Genomic DNA, 15,782 nt, shown 5'->3' on the forward strand with positions numbered 1-15,782 from the left:
GCAAAAGCTGCCAAGAAGTAGGAAGGAGGAAATTGCAATTCCCCTTACAAGAGCCATACAGTACAGCATATTACAAACATTATTCCCATTCATGGGGAGTGGGTCTCCCATAGTCTTTGCTCATTTCTTCCACGCAATAGCTGCCAAAAATTAGGACAGAGGAAAAGTGGTGGCAGTCACAGTAGTTTAAGAAGACGGTTTTAATGCCCCTTGGAAGAGACGTGGAGGTCACAGTAGCTAAACAATACGGTTTTAATGCCCCTTGGGAAAGTGGTGGAAGTGACAGTAGCTTAACAAGATGGTTTTAATGCCCCTTGGAAAAGTGGTGGAAGTCACAGTAGCTGAACAAGACGGTTTTAATGCCCCTCGGAAGAGACGTGGAGGTCCCAGTAGCTTAACAAGACGGTTTTAATGCCCCTTCGAAAAGTGGTGGACGTCACAGTAGCTTAACAAGATGGTTTTAATGCCCCTTGGAAAAGTGGTGGAGGTCGCAGTAGCTTAACAAAATGGTTTTAACGCCCCTTGGAAAAGTGGTGGAGGTCACAGCTAGCTTAACAGGACGGTTTTAATGCCCTTTGGAAAAGTGGTGTAGGTCACAGTAGCTTAACAAGACGGTTTTAATGCCCCTTGGAAAAGTGGTGGATGTCCCAGTAGCTTAACAATACGGTTTTAATGCCCCTCGGAAGAGACGTGGAGGTCCTAGTATCTTAAGAAGATGGTTCTAATGCCCCTTGGAAGAGATGTGGAGGTCACAGTAGCTTAACAAGACAGTTTTAATGCCCCTTGGAAAAGTGGTGGAGGTCGCAGTAGCTTAACAAGATGGATTTAATACCCCTTGGAAATGTGGTGGAGGTAACAGAAGCTAAACAATACGGTTTTAATGCCCCTTGAAAAAGTATTGGAGGTCACAGTAGCTTAACAAGACGGTTTTAATGCCCATCGGAAGAGACATGGAGGTCCCAGTAGCTAAACAAGACGGTTTTAATGCCCCTTGGAAAGGTGGTGGAGGTCACAGTGGCTTAACAAGACGGTTTTAATGCCCCTTGGAAGAGACGTGGAGGTCCCAGTAGCTTAAGACAGTTTTAATGCCACTCGGAAGAGAAGTGGAGGTCCCAGTAGCTTAACAAGACGGTTTCAATGCCCCTTGGAAGAGACGTGGAGGTCCCAGTAGCTTAACAGGACAGTCTTAATGCCCCTTGGAAAAGTGGTGGAGGTCACAATAGCTTAACAAGATGGTTTTAATGCCACTCGGAAGAGACGTGGAGGTCCAAATAGCTTAACAAGACGGTTTGAATGCACCTTGGAAAAGTGGTGGATGTCACAGTAGCTTAACAGGACGGTTTTAATGCCCCTCGGTAGAGACATAGAGGTCTCAGTAGCTTAACAAGATGGTTTTAATGCCCCTTGGAAAAGTGGTGTAGTCGCAGTAGCTTACCAAGACAGTTTTAATGCCCCTTGGAAAAGTGGTGGAGGTCACATTAGCTTAACAACACGGTTTTAATGCCCCTTACAAGAGCCATACAGTACATCATCTTAAAAACATTTTTACCATTATTGGGGAGAGGGTCTCCCATAGTCTTTGCTTATGCCTTCCAAGCAAAAGCTGCCAAAAAGAACAACGGAGGAACTTGCAATTCCCCTTACAAGAGCCATGCAGTACAGCATATTACAAACATTATTCCCATTCATGGGGCGTGGGTCTCCCATAGTCTTTACTTATGCCTTCCAGGCAAAAGCTGCCAAAAATTAGGACAGAGGAAAAGTGGTGGCGGTCACAGTAGTTTAACAAGACGGTTTTAATGCCCCTTGGAAGAGACGTGGAGGTCACAGTAGCTAAACAAGACGGTTTTAATGCCCCTTGGGAAAGTGGTGGAAGTCACAGTAGCATAACAAGATGGTTTTAATGCCCCTTGGAAAAGTGGTGGAGGTCACAGTAGCTTAAAAAAACGGTTTTAATGCCCCTCGGAAGAGACGTGGAGGTCACAGTAGCTAAACAAGATGGTTTTAATGCCCCTTCGAAAAGTGGTGGAGGTCACAGTAGCTTAACAAGATGGTTTTAACGCCCCTTGGAAAAGTGGTGGAGGTCACAGGTAGCTTAACAAGACGTTTTTAATGCCCTTTGGAAAAGTGGTGCAGGTCACAGTAGCTTAACAAGATGGTTTTAATGCCCCTTGAAAAAGTGGTGGATGTCCCAGTATCTTAAGAAGACGGTTTTAATGCCCCTCGGAAGAGACGTGGAGGTCCCAGTATCTTAAGAAGACGGTTTTAATGCCCCTTGGAAGAGATGTGGAGGTCACAGTAGCTTAACAAGACAGTTTTAATGCCCCTTGGAAAAGAGGTGGAGGTCGCAGTAGCTTAACAAGATGGCTTTAATACCCCTTGGAAATGTGGTGGAGGTAACAGAAGCTAAACAATACGGTTTTAATGCCCCTTGAAAAAGTAGTGGAGGTCACAGTCGCTTAACAAGACGGTTTTAATGCCCCTCGGAAGAGACATGGAGGTCCCAGCAGCTTAACAAGACGGTTTTAATGCCCCTCAGAAGAGACGTCGAGAACCCAGTAGCTTATCAAGATGGTTTGAATGCCCCTCGGAAGAGACGTGGAGGTCACAGAGGATTAACAAGATGGTTTTAATGCCCCTTGGAAAAGTGGTGGATGTCCCAGTAGCTTAACAAGACGGTTTGAATGCCCCTTGGAAGAGACGTGGAGGTCCCAGTAGCTTAACAGGACGGTTTTAATGCCCCTTGGAAAAGTGGTGGAGGTCACAGTAGCTTAACAAGATGGTTTTAATGCCACTCGGAAGAGACGTGGAGGTCCAAATAGCTAAACAAGACGGTTTGAATGCTCCTTGGAAAAGTGGTGGATGTCACAGAAGCTTAACAAGACGGTTTTAATGCCATTCGGTAGAGACGTAGAGGTCCCAGTAGCTTAACAAGATGGTTTTAATGCCCCTTGGAAAAGTTGTGAAGGTCACAGTAGCTTAACAAGATGGTTTTAATGCCCCTTGGAAAAGTGGTGGAGTCGCAGTAGCTTAACAAGACAGTTTTAATGCCCCTTGGAAAAGTGGTGGAGGTCACAGTAGTTTAACAAGATGGTTTTAATGCCCCTTACAAGAGCCATACAGTACATCATCTTAAAAACATTTTTCCCATTATTGGGGAGAGGGTCTCCCATAGTCTTTGCTTATGCTTTCCAAGCAAAAGCTGCCAAGAAGTAGGAAGGAGGAATTGCAATTCCCCTTACAAGAGCCATACAATACAGCATATTACAAACATTATTCCCATTCATGGGGAGTGGGTCTCCCATAGTCTTTGCTCATTTCTTCCACGCAAAAGCTGCCAAAAATTAGGACAGAGGAAAAGTGGTGGCAGTCACAGTAGTTTAAGAAGACGGTTTTAATGCCCCTTGGAAGAGACGTGGAGGTCACAGTAGCTAAACAATACGGTTTTAATGCCCCTTGGGAAAGTGGTTGAAGTCACAGTAGCTTAACAAGATGGTTTTAATGCCCCTTGGAAAAGTGGTGGAAGTCACAGTAGCTGAACAAGACGGTTTTAATGCCCCTCGGAAGAGACGTGGAGGTCCCAGTAGCTTAACAAGACGGTTTTAATGCCCCTTCGAAAAGTGGTGGAGGTCACAGTAGCTTAACAAGATGGTTTTAATGCCCCTTGGAAAAGTGGTGGAGGTCGCAGTAGCTTAACAAAATGGTTTTAACGCCCCTTGGAAAAGTGGTGGAGGTCACAGGTAGCTTAACAAGACGGTTTTAATGCCCTTTGGAAAAGTGGTGTAGGTCACAGTAGCTTAACAAGACGGTTTTAATGCCCCTTGGAAAAGTGGTGGATGTCCCAGTAGCTTAACAAGACGGTTTTAATTCCCGTCGGAAGAGACGTGGAGGTCCCAATATCTTAAGAAGATGGTTTTAATGCCCCTTTGAAGAGATGAGGAGGTCACAGTAGCTTAACAAGACAGTTTTAATGCCCCTTGGAAAAGTGGTGGAGGTCACAGTAGCTTAACAAGATGGTTTTAATGCCACTCGGAAGAGACGTGGAGGTCCAAATAGCTTAACAAGACGGTTTGAATGCACCTTGGAAAAGTGGTGTATGTCACAGTATCTTAACAAGACGGTTTTAATGCCCCTCGGTAGAGACGTAGAGGTCTCAGTAGCTTAACAAGATGGTTTTAATGCCCCTTGGAAAAGTGGTGGAGTCGCAGTAGCTTAACAAGACAGTTTTAATGCCCCTTGCAAGAGCCATACAGTACATCATCTTAAAAACATTTTTACCATTATTGGGGAGAGGGACTCCCATAGTCTTTGCTTATGCCTTCCAAGCAAAAGCTGCCAAAAAGAAGAACGGAGGAACTTGCAATTCCCCTTACAAGAGCCATGCAGTACAGCATATTACAAACATTATTCCCATTCATGGGGAGTGGGTCTCCCCTAGTCTTTACTTATGCCTTCCATGTAAAACTGCGAAAAATTAGGACAGAGGAAAAGTGGTGGCGGTCACAGTAGTTTAACAAGACGGTTTTAATGCCCCTTGGAAGAGACGTGGAGGTCACAGTAGCTAAGCAAGACGGTTTTAATGCCCCTTGGGAAATTGGTGGAAGTCACAGTAGCTTAACAAGATGGTTTTAATGCCCCTTGGAAAAGTGGTGGAGGTCACAGTAGCTTAACAAGATGGTTTTAATGCCCCTCGGAAGAGACGTGGAGGTCCCAGTAGCTTAACAAGACGGTTTTAATGCCCCTTCGAAAAGTGTTTGAGGTCACAGTAGCTTAACAAGATGGTTTTAATGCCCCTTGGAAAAGTGGTGGAGGTCGCAGTCGCTTAACAAGATGGTTTTAACGCCCCTTGGAAAAGTGGTGGAGGTCACAGGTAGCTTAACAAGACGTTTTTAATGCCCTTTGGAAAAGTGGTGCAGGTCACAGTAGCTTAACAAGATGGTTTTAATGCCCCTTGGAAAAGTGGTGGATGTCTCAGTAGCTTAAGAAGACGGTTTTAATGCCACTCGGAAGAGACGTGGAGGTCCCAGTATCTTAAGAAGACCGTTTGAATGCCCCTTGGAAGAGATGTGGAGGTCACAGTAGCTTAACAAGACAGTTTTAATGCCCCTTGGAAAAGTGGTGGAGGTAACAGAAGCTAAACAATAAGGTTTTAATGCCCCTTGAAAAAGTCGTGGAGGTCACAGTAGCTTAACAAGACGGTTTTAATGCCCCTCGGAAGAGACATGGAGGTTCCAGCAGCTTAACAAGACGGTTTTAATGCCCCTCAGAAGAGAAGTCGAGATCCCAGTATCTTAACGAGACGGTTTGAATGCCCCTCGGAAGAGACGTGTAGGTCACAGAAGATTAAAGAGACGGTTTTAATGCCCCATGGAAAAGTGGTGGAGGTCGCAGTAGCTTAACAAGACGGTTTTAACGCCCCTTGAAAAAGTGGTGGAGGTCACAGTAGCTTAACAAGACGGTTTTAATGCCCTTTGGAAAAGTGGTGCAGGTCACAGTAGCTTAACAAGAAGGTTTTAATGCCCCTTGGAAAAGTGGTTGATGTCCCAGTAGCTTAACAAGACGGTTTTAATGCCCCTCGGAAGAGACTTGGAGGTCCCAGTAGCTTAAGAAGACGGTTTTAATGCACCTTGGAAGAGATGTGGAGGTCACAGTAGCTTAACAAGACAGTTTTAATGCCCCTTGGAAAAGTGGTGGAGGTCGCAGTAGCTTAACAAAATGGATTTAATACCCCTAGTAAAAGTGGTGGAGGTAACAGAAGCTTAACAATATGGTTTTAATGCCCCTTGAAAAAGTGGTGGATTTCACAGTAGCTTAACAAGACGGTTTTAATGACCCTCGGAAGAGACATGGAGGTTCCAGTAGCTTAACAAGAAGGTTTTAATTCCCCTTGGAAAAGTGGTGGAGGTCGCAGTAGCTTAACAAAATGGTTTTAACGCCCCTTGGAAAAGTGGTGGAGGTCACAGGTAGCTTAACAAGACGATTTTAATGCCCTTTGGAAAAGTGGTGTAGGTCACAGTAGCTTAACAAGACGGTTTTAATGCCCCTTGGAAAAGTGGTGGATGTCCCAGTAGCTTAACAAGACGGTTTTAATTCCCGTCGGAAGAGACGTGGAGGTCCCAATATCTTAAGAAGATGGTTTTAATGCCCCTTGGAAGAGATGTGGAGGTCACAGTAGCTTAACAAGACAGTTTTAATGCCCCTTGGAAAAGTGGTGGAGGTCGCAGTAGCTTAACAAGATGGATTTAATACCCCTTGGAAATGTGGTGGAGGTAACAGAAGCTAAACAATACGGTTTTAATGCCCCTTGAAAAAATAGTGGAGGTCACAGTAGCTTAACAAGACGGTTTTAATGCCCCTCGGAAGAGACATGGAGGTCCCAGTAGCTTAACAAGATGGTTTTAATGCCCCTTGGAAAGGTGGTTGAGGTCACAGTGGCTTAACAAGATGGTTTTAATGCCCCTTGGAAGAGACGTGGAGGTCCCAGTAGCTTAACAAGACAGTTTTAATGCCCCTCGGAAGAGAAGTGGAGGTCCCAGTAGCTTAACAAGACGGTTTCAATGCCCCCTGGAAGAGACGTGGAGGTCCCAGTAGCTTAACAGGATGGTTTTAATGCCCATTGGTAAAGTGGTGGAGGTCACAGTAGCTTAACAAGATGTTTTTAATGCCACTCGGAAGAGACGTGGAGGTCCAAATAGCTTAACAAGACGATTTGAATGCACCTTGGAAAAGTGGTGTATGTCACAGTATCTTAACAAGACGGTTTTAATGCCCCTCGGTAGAGACGTAGAGGTCTCAGTAGCTTAAGAAGATGGTTTTAATGCCCCTTGGAAAAGTGGTGGAGTCGCAGTAGCTTAACAAGACAGTTTTAATGCCCCTTGGAAAAGTGGTGGAGGTCACATTAGCTTAACAAGACGGTTTTAATGCCCCTTACAAGAGCCATACAGTACATCATCTTAAAAACTTTTTTACCATTATTGGGGAGAGGGACTCCCATAGTCTTTGCTTATGCCTTCCAAGCAAAAGCTGCCAAAAAGAAGAACGGAGGAACTTGCAATTCCCCTTACAAGAGCCATGCAGTACAGCATATTACAAACATTATTCCCATTCATGGGGAGTGGGTCTCCCATAGTCTTTACTTATGCCTTCCATGCAAAAGCTGCCAAAAATTAGGACAGAGGAAAAGTGGTGGCGGTCACAGTAGTTTAACAAGACGGTTTTAATGCCCCTTGGAAGAGACGTGGAGGTCACAGTAGCTAAGCAAGACGGTTTTAATGCCCCTTGGGAAATTGGTGGAAGTCACAGTAGCTTAACAAGATGGTTTTAATGCCCCTTGGAAAAGTGGTGGAGGTCACAGTAGCTTAACAAGATGGTTTTAATGCCCCTCGGAAGAGACGTGGAGGTCCCAGTAGCTTAACAAGACGGTTTTAATGCCCCTTCGAAAAGTGTTTGAGGTCACAGTAGCTTAACAAGATGGTTTTAATGCCCCTTGGAAAAGTGGTGGAGGTCGCAGTAGCTTAACAAGATGGTTTTAACGCCCCTTGGAAAAGTGGTGGAGGTCACAGGTAGCTTAACAAGACGTTTTTAATGCCCTTTGGAAAAGTGGTGCAGGTCACAGTAGCTTAACAAGATGGTTTTAATGCCCCTTGGAAAACTGGTGGATGTCTCAGTAGCTTAAGAAGACGGTTTTAATGCCACTCGGAAGAGACGTGGAGGTCCCAGTATCTTAAGAAGACCGTTTGAATGCCCCTTGGAAGAGATGTGGAGGTCACAGTAGCTTAACAAGACAGTTTTAATGCCCCTTGGAAAAGTGGTGGAGGTAACAGAAGCTAAACAATAAGGTTTTAATGCCCCTTGAAAAAGTAGTGGAGGTCACAGTAGCTTAACAAGACGGTTTTAATGCCCCTCGGAAGAGACATGGAGGTCCCAGCAGCTTAACAAGACGGTTTTAATGCCCCTCAGAAGAGAAGTCGAGATCCCAGTAGCTTAAAGAGACGGTTTGAATGCCCCTCGGAAGAGACGTGGAGGTCACAGAAGATTAAAGAGACGGTTTTAATGCCCCATGGAAAAGTGGTGGAGGTCGCAGTAGCTTAACAAGACGGTTTTAACGCCCCTTGAAAAAGTGGTGGAGATCACAGTAGCTTAACAAGACGGTTTTAATGCCCTTTGGAAAAGTGGTGCAGGTCACAGTAGCTTAACAAGAAGGTTTTAATGCCCCTTGGAAAAGTGGTGGATGTCCCAGTAGCTTAACAAGACGGTTTTAATGCCCCTCGGAAGAGACTTGGAGGTCCCAGTAGCTTAAGAAGACGGTTATAATGCACCTTGGAAGAGATGTGGAGGTCACAGTAGCTTAACAAGACAGTTTTAATGCCCCTTGGAAAAGTGGTGGAGGTCGCAGTAGCTTAACAAAATGGATTTAATACCCCTAGTAAAAGTGGTGGAGGTAACAGAAGCTTAACAATATGGTTTTAATGCCCCTTGAAAAAGTGGTGGAGGTCACAGTAGCTTAACAAGACGGTTTTAATGACCCTCGGAAGAGACATGGAGGTTCCAGTAGCTTAACAAGAAGGTTTTAATGCCCCTTGGAAAGGTGGTGGAGGTCACAGTGGCTTAACAAGACGATGTTCATGCCCCTTCGAAGAGACGTGAAGGTCCCAGTAGCTTAACAAGACAGTTTTAATACCCCTCGGAAGAGAAGTGGAGGTCCCAGTAGCTTAACAATACGGTTTGAATGCCCCTTGGAAGAGACGTGGAGGTCCCAGTAGCTTAACAGGACGGTTTTAATGCCCCTTGGAAAAGTGGTGGAGGTCACAGTAGCTTAACAAGATGGTTTTAATGCGACTCGGAAGAGACGTGGAGGTCCAAATAGCTTAACAAGACGGTTTGAATGCTCCTTGGAAAAGTGGTGGATGTCACAGAAGCTTAACAAGACGGTTTTAATGCCACTCGGTAGAGACGTAGAGGTCCCAGTAGTTTAACAAGATGGTTTTAATGCCCCTTGGAAAAGTTGTGAAGGTCACAGTGGCTTAACAAGATGGTTTTAATGCCCCTTGGAAAAGTGGTGGAGTCGCAGTAGCTTAACAAGACAGTTTTAATGCCCCTTGGAAAAGTGGTGGAGGTCACAGTAGCTTACCAAGATGGTTTTAATGCCCCTTACAAGAGCCATACAGTACATCATCTTAAAAACATTTTTACCATTATGGGGGAGCGGGTCTCCCATAGTCTTTGCTTATGCCTTTCAAGCAAAAGCTGCCAAAAAGAAGAACGGAGGAACTTACAATTCCCCTTACAAGAGTCATGCAGTGCAGCATATTACAAACATTATTCCCATTCATGGGGAGTGGGTCTCCCATAGTCTTTACTTATGCCTTCCATGCAAAAGCTGGCAAAAATTAGGACAGAGGAAAAGTGGTGGCGGTCACAGTAGTTTAACAAGACGGTTTTAATGCCCCTTGGAAGAGACGTGGAGGTCGCAGTAGCTTAACAAGACTATTTTAATGCCCCTTGGGAAAGTGGTGCAGGTCACAGTAGCTTAACAAGACGGTTTTAATGCCCCTTGGAAAAGTGGTGGATGTCCCAGTAGCTTGACAAGAAGGTTTTAATGCACCTCGGAAGAGACGTGGAGGTCCCAGTAGCTTAACAAGACGGTTTTAATGGCCCTTTTAAAAGTGGTGGAGGTCGCAGTAGCTTAACAAGACTATTTTAATGCCCCTTGGGAAAGTGGTGCAGGTCACAGTATCTTAACAAGACGGTTTTATTGCCCCTTGGAAAAGTGGTAGAGATCACAGTAGCTTAAAAAGACGGTTTTAGTGGCCCTCGTAAGAGACGTGGAATTCCCAGTGGCTTAACAAGACGGTTTTAATGCCCCTTGGAAGAGACGTGGAGGTCACAGTAGCTTAACAAGACAGTTTTCTTGCCCTTTGGAAATTTGGTGGAAGTCGCAGTAGCTTAACAAGACGGTTTTAATGCCCCTTGGAAAGGTGGTGGAGGTCACAGTAGTTTAACAAGACGGTTTTAATGCCCCTTGGAAGAGACGTGGATGTTCTAGTAGCTTAGCAAGACGGTTTTAATGCCCCTTGGAAGAGATGTGGAGGTCACAGTAGCTTAACAAGATGGTTTAAATGCCCCTTGGAAAAGTGGTGGAGGTCGCAGTAGCTTAAAAAGATGGTTTTAATGCCCCTTGGGAAAGTGGTGGAGGTCACAGTATCTTAACAATACGGTTTTAATGCCCCTTGGAAAAGTGGTTGGGGTCGCAGCAGCTTAACAAGATAGTTTTAATGTCCCTTGGGAAAGTGGTGGAGTTCACAGTAGCTTAACAAGACGGTTTTAATGCCCCTTGAAAAGTGGTGGAGGTCAACGTAGCTTAACAAGATGGTTTTAATGCCCCTTGGAAAAGTGGTGGACGTCACAGCAGCTTAACAAGATGGTTTTAATGCCCCTCGGAAGAGACGTGGAGGTCCCAGTAGCTAAGCAAGATGGTTTTAATGCCCCTTGGAAAAGTGGTGGAGGTCACAGTAGCTTAACAAGATGGTTTTAATGCCCCTTTCAAGAGCCAAACAGTACAGCATCTTAAAAACATTAATCCCAATATTGGGGAGTGGATCTCCCATATTCTTTGCTTATGCTTTCCAAGCAAAAGCTGCCAAAAATTAGGACGGAGGAACTTGCAATGCCCCTTACAAGGACCATGCAGTACAGCATATCACAAACATTATTCCCATTATTGGGGAGTGGGTCTCCCATAGTCTTTGCTTATGCCTTCCAAGTAAAAGCTGACAAAAATTAGGAGGAAATGCATTGCCCGTTCGAAGAGTCAAGGAGGTTAGAGTTAATTAAAAACAACATTTCAATGTCCCTTGGAAGAGCTGTGGAGTTCAGAGTGGTTTAACAATATGCTTTTAATGCCCCTGAGAAGAGACGTGGAGGTCCCAGTAGCTTAAAAAGACAGTTTGAATGCCCCTTGGAAGAGATTTGGAGGTTACAGAAGCTTAACAATATGGTTTTAATGCCCCTTGGAATAGTGGTGGAAGTCCCAGTAGCTTAACAAGATGCTTTTAATGCCCCTTGGAAAAGTGGTGGAGGTTGCAGTAGCTTTACAAGACGGTTTTAATGCCCCTTGGAAAAGTGGTGGAGGTTGCAGTAGCTTTACAAGACGGTTTTAATGCCCCTTGGAAAAGTGGTGGAGCTTACAGTAGCTTAACAAGATGGTTATAATGCCCCTTGGAAAAGTGGTGGAGGTCACAGTAGCTTTACAAGACGGTTTTAATGCCCCTTGGAGAATTGGTGGGGGTCACAGTAGCTTAACAAGATGGTCTTAATGCCCCTCGGAAGAGACGTGGTGGTCACAGTAGCTTAACAAGACGGTTTTAATGCCCCTTGGAGTAGTGGTGGAGGTCACAGTAGCTTAACAAGACAGTCTTAATGCCCCTCGGAAGAGACGTGTTAGTCCCAGTAGCTTAACAAGATGGTTTTAATGCCCCTTGGAAAAGTGGTGGAGGTCACAGTAGCTTAACAAGACGTTTTTAATGCCCCTCGGAATAGACGTGGAAGTCCCAGTAGCTTAACAAGACGGTTTTAATGCCCCTTGGAAACGTGGTGGAGGTCGCAGTAGCTTAACAAGACGGTTTTAATGCCCCTTGGAAAAGTGGTGGAAGTCACAGTAGCTTAACAAGATTGTTTTAATGCCCCTTACAAGAGCCATACAGTACATCATCTTAAAAACATTTTTCCCATTATTGGGGAGAGGGTCTCCCATAGTCTTTGCTTATGTCTTCCAAGCAAAAGCTGCCAAAAATTAGGATGGAGGAACTTGCAATGCCCCTTACAAGAGTTATGCAGTACAGCATATTACAAACATTCCAATTGTTGGGGAGTGGGTCTTTCATAGTCTTTGCTTATGCCTTCCAAGCAAAAGCTGCCAAAAATTAGGATGGAGGAACTTGCAATGCCCCTTACAAGAGCCATGCAGTACAGCATATTACAAACATTCCAATTATTGGGGAGTGGGTCTTTCATAGTCTTTGCTTATGCCTTCCAAGCAAAAGCTGCAAAAAATTAGGAGGAAATGCCATGTCCATTCGAAGAGTCGTGGAGGTTAGAATTAATTAAAAACAACATTTCAATGCCCCTTGGAAGAGCTGTGGATTTCAGAGTGGTTTAACAAGACGCTTTTAATGCCCCTCAGAAGAGACGTGGAGGTCGCAGTAGCTTAACAAGATGGTTTTAATGCCCCTTTGAAGAGACCTGGTAGTCACAGTAGCTTAACAAGACGGTTTTAATGGGCCTTGGAAAAGTGGTGTAGGTTGCAGTAGCTTAACAAGACGGTTTTAATGCCTATTGGAAAAGTGGAGGCGGTCACAGTAGTTTAACAAGACGGTTTTAATGCCCCTTGGAAGAGACGTGGACGTCCCAGTAGCTTAACATGACGGTTTTATTGCCCCTCGGAAGAGACGTGGATATCACAGTAGCTTAACAAGATGATTTTAATGCCCCTTGGAAAAGTGGTGGAGGTGGCAGTATCTTAACAAGACGGTTTTAATGTCCCTTGGAAAAGCGGTGGAGGTCACAGTAGCTTAACAAAACGGTTTTAATGCCTCTTAGAAAAGTGGTGGAGGTCCCAGTGGCTTAACAAGACGGTTTTAATGCCCCTCGGAAGAGACGTGGAGGTCCTAGTAGCTTAACAAGATGGTTTTAGTGGCCCTTGGAAGAGACGAGGAGGTCCTAGTAGCTTAAAAAGACGCTTTTAATGCCCCTCGGAAGAGATGGGGAGGTCGAAGTAGCTTAACAAGACGGTTTGAATGCCCCTTGGTAGAGACGTGGAGGTCACAGTGGCTTAACAAGACGGTTTTATTGCCCCTTGGAGAAGTGGTGGAGGTGACAGTAGCTTAGCAAGACTGTTTTAATGCCCCTTCCAAAAGTGGTGGAGGTCACAGTAGCTTAACAAGACGGTTTTAATCACCTTGAAAAAGAGGTGGAGATCACAGTAGCTTAACAAGACGGTTTTAATGCCTCTTGGAAGAGAAGTGGAGGTCACAGTAGCTTAACAAGACGGTTTTCATGCCCCTTGGAAAAGTGGTGGAGGTCGCAGTAGCCTAACAAGAGAGTTTTAGTGCCCTTTGGAAAGGTGGTGGAGGTCACAGTAGCTTAACAAGACAGTTTTAATGCCCCTTGGAAGAGACGTGGAGGTTCCAGTAGCTTAACAAGACGGTTTGAATGCCCCTTGGAAGAGATGTGGAGGTCACAGTAGCTTAGCAAGACGGTATTAATGCCCTTTGGAAAAGTGGAGGAGGTCGCAGTAGCCTAACAAGGTGGTTTTAATGCCCCTTAGGAAAGTGGTGGAGGTCACAGTAGCTTAACAAGATGGTTTTAATGCCCCTTGGAAAAGTGGTGGAGTTCCCAGTATCTTAACAAGACGGTTTTAATGCCCCTTGGAAAAGAGGTGGAGGTACCAGAAGCTTAACAAGACGGTTTTAATGTCCCTCAGAAGAGACGTGGAGGTCGCAGTAGCTTAACAAGATGGTTTTAATGCCCCTTGGAAAAGTAGTGAATTTCGCAGTAGCTTAACAAAACGGTTTTAATGCCTCTTGGAAAAGTGGTAGAGGTCATAGTAGCTTAACAATACGATTTTAATGCCCCTTACAAGAGCCATAAAGTCGAGCATCTTAAAACCATTATTCCCATTATTGGGGAGTAGGTCTCCCATAGTCTTCGCTTTTGCCTTCCAAGCAAAAGCAGCCAAAAATTAGGAGGAAATGCAATGCCCGTTCGAAGATTCGTGGAGGTTAGAGTTAATTAAAAACAACATTTCAATGCCCCTTGGAAGAGCTGTGGAGTTCAGAGTGGTTTAACAAGATGCTTTTAATGCCCCTCAGAAGAGACGTGGAGGTCACAGTAGCTTAACAATGCGGTTTTAATGCCCCTTGGAAGAGACGTGGAGGTCACAGTAGCTTAACAAGACGGTTTTAATGCCCCTTGGAAATTTGGTGGAGGTCGCAGTAGCTTAACAAGACGGTTTTAATGCTCCTTGGAAGGGTGGTAGTGGTCACAGTAGCTTAACAAGACGGTTTTAATGGCCCTCGGAAGAGACGTGAAGGTCCTGATAGCTTAACAATACGGTTTTAATGCCTCTTGGAAGAGACGTGGAGGTCACAGTAGCTAAACAAGACGGTTTTAATTCACCTTGGAAAGGTAGTGGGGGTCATAGTAGCTTAACAAGATGGTTTTAATGCCCCTTGTAAGAGACGTGGAGGTCCCAGTAGCTTAACAAGACGGTTTTAATGCCTCTCGGAAGAGTCGTGGCGGTCCCAGTAGCTTAACAAGACAGTTTAAATGCCCCTTGGAAGAGACGTGGAGGTCACAGTAGCTTAACAAGACGGTTTTAATGTCCCGTGGAAAAGTGGTGGAGGTCGCAGTAGCTTAACAAGACTGTTCTAATGCCCCTTGGGAAAGTGGTGCAGGTCACAGTAGCTTAACAAGACGGTTTTAATGCCCCTTGGTAAAGTTGTGGATGTCCCAGTAGCTTGACAAGAAGGTTTGAATGCCCCTCGGAAGAGACGTGGCGGTCCCAGTATCTTAACAAGTCGGTTTTAATGGCCCTTGGAAAAGTTTTGGAGGTCGCAGTAGCTTAACAAGACGGTTTTAATGCCCCTTTGAAGAGACGTGGAGGTCCCAGTAGCTTAACAAGACGGTTTTAATGCCACTCGTAAGAGTCGTGGTGGTCCCAGTAGCTTAACAAGACGGTTTGAATGCCCCTTGGAAGAGACGTGGAGGTCACAGTAGCTTAACAAGACGGTTTTAATGTCCCTTAGAAAAGTGGTGGAGGTCGCAGTAGCTTAACAAGACTGTTTTAATGCCCCTTGGGAAAGTGGTGCAGGTCACAGTAGCTTAACAAGACGGTTTTAATTCCCCTTGGAAAAGTTGTGGATGTCCCAGTAGCTTGACAAGAAGGTTTGAATGCCCCTCGGAAGAGACGTGGAGGTCCCAGTATCTTAACAAGTCGGTTTTAATGGCCCTTGGAAAAGTTTTGGAGGTCGCAGTTAGTGTTGAGCCACCCCCGTAGTGTTCGAGTTCGGTTCGGTTCGTCGAACACCCGTGTGTTCGCCGAACTGTTCGCCGAACTGTTCGTCGAACACCTTCGAACACCGTTAAAACCAATGGCAGGCAAACAAAAACACATAGAAACACATAGAAAACACCTTCAAAGGTGTCCAAAAGCTGACAAACTGCTCAGAAGACACAACTAACACATGGAAAAGTGACAAGTACATATAGTCATGTGAAAAGAAAAGAGGTGGAGGAGTAAAAGGAGGGGGAGACACAGATATAGGCATGTCATGCCCTTCTAAAATCCAAAAAGTGAGAAGCCGACACGTTCAGTCCGCTCCTGCCCGTGCCACCTCCGCGTCGCCGGGTTTGTGCCAGAGCCGCGGTGAACCCTGACGGCCAGCCCCCCTCTCCCAATACTGGTGCCTGTCCGCTGGTGGGTCGAGCGAGCCCCCCTGTGGTGGAGGCAGCTCTAAGCTTTTTAATTTAAATTGTCTCTCTAATTTGAATGAATACACTTTAAATCCATTTACAAGGATCTATTGGAGGGCAAGTCTCATGCCAGCAGCCGCGTAATTCCAGCTCCAGTAGCGTCCACTAAAGCTGCTGCAGTTAAAAAGCTTTTATAAGGATCGAGCTTGGCTGTCCACCGCAAGGCATCCTACTGCCAGTCCCAGCCCCTATGCCTTGGGGTGCCTCCTGATGCTCTTCACTGAGTATCCCGTGGTCCCGAAGCATTTCCT

Source organism: Phyllobates terribilis, unplaced genomic scaffold (assembly GCF_046119375.1).
Source record: "Phyllobates terribilis strain yellow unplaced genomic scaffold, ASM4611937v1 Scaffold_1__5_contigs__length_1240528914, whole genome shotgun sequence".
Lineage (NCBI taxonomy): Eukaryota > Metazoa > Chordata > Amphibia > Anura > Dendrobatidae > Phyllobates > Phyllobates terribilis.